Consider the following 5631-nt stretch of genomic DNA (forward strand, 5'->3'; position numbering starts at 1 on the left):
ATTCACACTCACATTCATAATTATTAGAGCCTTGTAGCCATGACATAACACCCCTATAGTCACATTAACACTTCATTCATTCATTCATTCATTCATTCATTCATTTTCTACCGCTTATCCTCACGAGGGTCGTACGGGGGTGCTGGAGCCTATCCCAGCAACCATTCACACTCACATTCATACCTATGGACAATTTGGAGTGGCCAATTAACCTAGCATGTTTTTGGAATGTGGGAGGAAACCGGAGTACCCGGAGAAAACCCACACATGCACGGGGAGAACATGCAAACTCCACACAGAGAGGGTGGGATTGAACTTGGGTCTCCTAGCTGTGAGGCCTACGCGCTAACCACAGTGCAGCCTCATTCATTCATTCATTCGTTTTCTACCGCTTTTTCCTCACGAGGGTCGCGGGGGGGTGCTGGAGCCTATCCCAGCTGTCTTCGGGCGAGAGGCGGGGTACACCCTGGACTGGTGACCAGCCAATCACAGGGCACATATAGACAAACAACCATTCACACTTAGCATGTTTTTGGAATGTGGGAGGAAACCGGAGTACCCGGAGAAAAGCCACGCATGCACGGGGAGAACATGCAAACTCCACACAGAGAGGGTGGGATTGAACTCGGGTCTCCTAGCTGTGAGGCCTGCGCGCTAACCACCGTGCAGCCTCATTCAGCGTTTTCAAATTCTCACACACTGCTTTTTATCCTGCATTTTAATTTCTAGGAATAAATACAGTATTTACTGTACGGTATTTGTCTTAATATGAAATACCTAATAGGAAATACACACCTAACTTTTCAGTTCTGGTTACTTTCCCAATAAATCCCTACATCTGGATGATGAAAAAGTCTGTTTTGCTTGTGTACCTAAAACAAAAAAACACCAAATGCATATAATAATTATGTAATGCCGTTAACCTTTTTATTATTGTAATCTAATGATAATATTTACTGACTACAGCCCCCAAAAAATCCATTATTTGTGTTTGTAGCATTGACGGATGACAGAAGAGTTTTATTGCCACTGATAGTGGACCAAATGTAAGACGTCTCTTACAAAGGTTACCTTTTCACACAGACAGGATATTCAATATACCTGGCAAGTAAGATCGTGCTGGGACTTTTACAATGTCCGGGGGCAGAAAGGTCACCGTCGTATCGATAAGCAGCGCTTTCCATCAGCCCGTTAATCACCAGTTCATAGTACACAGTACATGGCGCTGATATGGCGCTAATATTCACCACGTACGTTCGACTGGAATGGAGACATCCCATATTTAGAGGAACATATTGTCAAAATGCATGTAACGAACATATCATAGTTGCTAATCTGTTCGTAAGGTTAAAGTAAGGTTTAAAAAAAATAAAAAAAACACCACATTGCTTTGCCCCCCCCTCCCGTATCTGCATCAGTGACAACCACATCCTCCTTGCACTTTGCACAATATGACTTTTTCTTAAAAATCCATTTTGCACTCATAAAAATAGAAAAACACCCAAATCCCACACCATCAGGTGTTGTGAAAGAGACAATTACACACCTTTTCTCGGAGGTCAGGTTGTACAAAAGGATGGAATAGTCCCACGCGGAGGAAACAAACAAACATGCACATAGACATACGTATAGTCTACTGTTTACCTGCCAGGTGCCTCTTCTCTCCCCCGCCGCCAAAGACTCAATCTTCACTTCTTGTGCGGAGTCACCTTTATGTCACTCACAGGTTGTGGTTAAACACAGGTGCCATCTAGTGCACACCTGCAGCATATCTTCTATGTCATGTACTTCTTTATTTGTTGCTCATGGAGATGGAAGTATCATGTTCTGACTGCAACATGGCATTTTTCTTCGTTTCTGACATTTGTTTTCTGGTTCTGTGCTTTTAGTGGGCTGCACGGCGGACTAGTGGTTAACGTGCTGACTTCACAGCTAAGAGACCCGAGTTCAATTCCACCCGAGTTTGCATGTTTTTTCTCCAGGTACTCCGGTTTCCTCCCACATTCCAAAAACATGCTAGGTTAATTGGCGACTCCAAATTGTCCATAGGTATGAATGTGAGTGTGACTATAGGGGTGTTATGTCATGGCTACGAGGCTCTAATAATTATGAATGGGAGTATGAATGGTTGTTTGTCTATATGTGCCCTGTGATTAGCTAGCCACCAGTCCAGGGTGTACCCCGCCTCTCGCCCGAAGACAGCTGGGATAGGCTCCAGAACCCCCCGCGACCCTTGTGAGGATAAGCGGTAGAAAATGAATGAATATTGGGTAATAAAAGTGTTAATGTGACTATAGGGGTGTTATGTCATGGCTACAAGGCTCTAATAATTATGAATGGGAGTGTGAATGGTTGTTTGTCTATGTGTGCCATGCCATTGGCTGGCGACCGGCCCAGGGTGTACCCCGCCTCTTGCCCGAAGACAGCTGGGATAGGCTCCAGCACCCCTGCAACCCTCATGAGAATAAGCGGTAGAAAATGAACGAATCAATGAATGAATATTGGGTAATAAAAGTGTTAATGTGACTATAGGGGTGTTATGTCATGGCTACAGGGCTCTAATAATTATGAATGGGAGTGTGAATGGTTGTTTGTCTATATGTGCCCTGTGATTGGCTGGCGACCGGCCCAGGGTGTACCCCGCCTCTCGCCCCAAGACAGCTGGGATTGGCTCCAGCACCCCTGCAACCCTCATGAGGATAAGCGGTAGAAAATGAATGAATGAACACACATAAATGATGGAAAATATGGACATGACTTATATTGTGTTAGTATTTTTACTTTTTCTTGAACTTGGTGGCAGGCAGGTTTTACTGTTTTTATCTTTCCTTCTCTTCATGTACCAAATATTAAAGCGAATGATTCCTAGTGTAATCTTGTAGAAATGATCCCGTCCATGTCGTGGTTATTATGAGGATTTTTTTCTTTCATTTTCAACGTGCTGTTGAGTGGAGCGGCCCCGATTGGCAAGCAGGAGGGTTCGGTCGTCAGTGCCAAGAACAAACGCGGCATGTGATGGCCACGCTTGACAGACTGTTCCTCCAATTCTCCAGCCAAGGTTCCTGATGGCTTTCATGTGCTGCCTGTTCTCAAACCCGCTGAGGTAAAGCTGCAAGGCATCCTGTCCACAGAGAAGGTCCTTGCAGTCACTTGGAGAAGGAGAAGCCAGAACTCCTGACTTGTTGTTTGTGTGTCTAAGAATGGCTTATCTTTGAAAATGCATGACTCGTGCGTCATTCATGCAAATGTCACCTGACATGAAAGGACTTGGTTCTGGATCCATCTGTCCGTTTTCAGTACCGATCCGTTCCAGGTTCTCATGGTTCAGGTTTATTAGGCACAGGTTTTGGTGTCAGAGGCTCACAATGTGTTATTAGTCTGTACGGGGTCTCCACATTCACATTGGGTACTGCATTGGTTCTCCTAAACATCCCACTGAGCGTTGTCATTGTTTTCAGGGTGGGTGCTGTGGGGTCCTCAGTGTAGCGGTGAAGCCTGGAAGGTTCCGCCGCTCTCCGTCTTGCCTTGACCCGGGAAGCTCTGCTGGTATCAGCTGGTGTTGAGTTTGGTTCCAGAACCCACACTGTGGGTCCAGGTGACTACATACTGAATACAGATGGCAAAATATAACACAATATTCATTCATTCATTCATTCATTCATTTTCTACCGCTTTTTCCTCACGAGGGTCGCGGGGGTGCTGGAGCCTATCTCAGCTGTCTTCGGGCGAGAGGCGGGGTACACCCTGGACTGGTCGCCAGCTAATCACAGGGCACATATAGACAAACAACCATTCACACTCACATTCATACCTATGGACAATTTGGAGTGGCCAATTAACCTAGCATGTTTTTGGAATGTGGGAGGAAACCGGAGTACCTGGAGAAAACACACGCATGCACGGGGAGAACATGCAAACTCCACACAGAGATGGCCGAGGGTGGAATTGAACCCTGGTCTCCTAGCTGTGAGGTCTGTGCGCTAGCCACTCGACCACCGTGCCGCCTAACACAATATTATGATTTTTAATTGTAGAAATGATATTAACAATAAAAATTATAGCAGTGCTAGCAGAAATAATTCCATTAATTTATTATTTAGCATTTTTCATAATAATAATATGATATGGTGGCTTGTGTGACCCCCCCCCCCCCCCCCCCCCCACACACACACACACTTTTAATTGAGCCTGCATGGACAACAATGGCAAGGACAAAACAAAAAAGCCTATTCCCAGTCAGCGTAGACAGTAGGGTAGGGGGCAAAAAGGAGGGCATTTTACTAGTTAAACAGGCCAAGCCCTGGAAGGACTTGGGGGAGGGGTGATGGCGGGGCTGTGAACTCATCAGCCTCTTTGCATGCCATAATTACAGTTTACCGCATCACATGCCTCATTTTTGAACTTTTTTCCACCTCCAGCTGCAGGCCCCGCTCATCACTTCCCAGCAGCCTGCAGGCCAGCTCGGCCAAGACCTTGTGGAACTCGCTTGGAGCGGAGAGATTATCAACAAGGGTGTGCCAAGTAGGTTGTTGGTTTTTTTTTTTCAACACTCATTATAGTATTTTCCTTGAAAGGAGGCAAGATGAATATTGCGCTGCCATGAAGGCTTTGCGGCATGCAGGAGATGCATTATTGAAGCATGACCCTATTGTGTTGACTTTCTTTGCCCATGCAGCTGCAGGACACAATCGTACAAAGCAGGTAAATAAAAGTGTTTACATGCGGAAATAATACAGACTACAAGGTCAGCGCCAGTGGAAGGTCTCGTAGGGCAGGGTGTCGCCGGCAGCTGCTGTGGCCTCTTGACCTGCAAGGGGGGGGGGGGGGGGTGAAGCCCCCGCTTGCATGTTTTTTTTTTTTTTTACACATTTACTGAGCAGGCTGTGCAAACTAATCCACAATGTAAGCTCCTTATCTATCGCACAATTTTGTCAAAAAGGAAGACCAGCAGATTATTCACAATGTGTCCTGCTACCAGCCCCCACTCACCCAGATCCGGTTTATTCATGCAGGGTTTTGTTTATTTTGAACGTACATCCCATTTTGGACAGTACATTACATGTTTACGCTTGCATAATACAACAATAAAGGAGTAGAAATACATAGAGGCGTAAAAACTAAATTGTATAATGTTTACACAATTACAGTATGTTATATGCAACTCTCAGACACATTGGAACGAATACACACATAATATTAATAATATAACAATATTTTATAACTACATATTAGAAGTAGTCATTTGAAAATGACTGGATTAGTGCATGTTTTGTGTTCAATGTATGCTAACACGTCACGGTGAGGTGTGTTTTACTATTCCACGTGTCTGCCCTGGACCTGTTTCGCACCATGACATAGTAATACACAAATAACTACATTTCCCATAATTCAATGGGGGTGGTTCGTGGTAAACTCGCCATATGTCCTGGGAGTTGTAGTTTAAAAAAAAAAATCAAGTTCGGTAATAAATGCGCAATTTATGAGCTTAATGGCTTAAAATGCACTTGATTAAAATAATTAATCACTTTAATGTAAGCAAAAATTACAAATTGTTCAAAATATCGCAATATTTCAAGGTAATACCACATTACCCAGAAGACCCTCGGGTTTTGCGCATGCGCGGTGTAAAGC

The sequence above is a fragment of the Doryrhamphus excisus genome, chromosome 1 (assembly GCF_030265055.1).
Source record: "Doryrhamphus excisus isolate RoL2022-K1 chromosome 1, RoL_Dexc_1.0, whole genome shotgun sequence".
Taxonomy (NCBI): Eukaryota; Metazoa; Chordata; class Actinopteri; order Syngnathiformes; family Syngnathidae; genus Doryrhamphus; species Doryrhamphus excisus.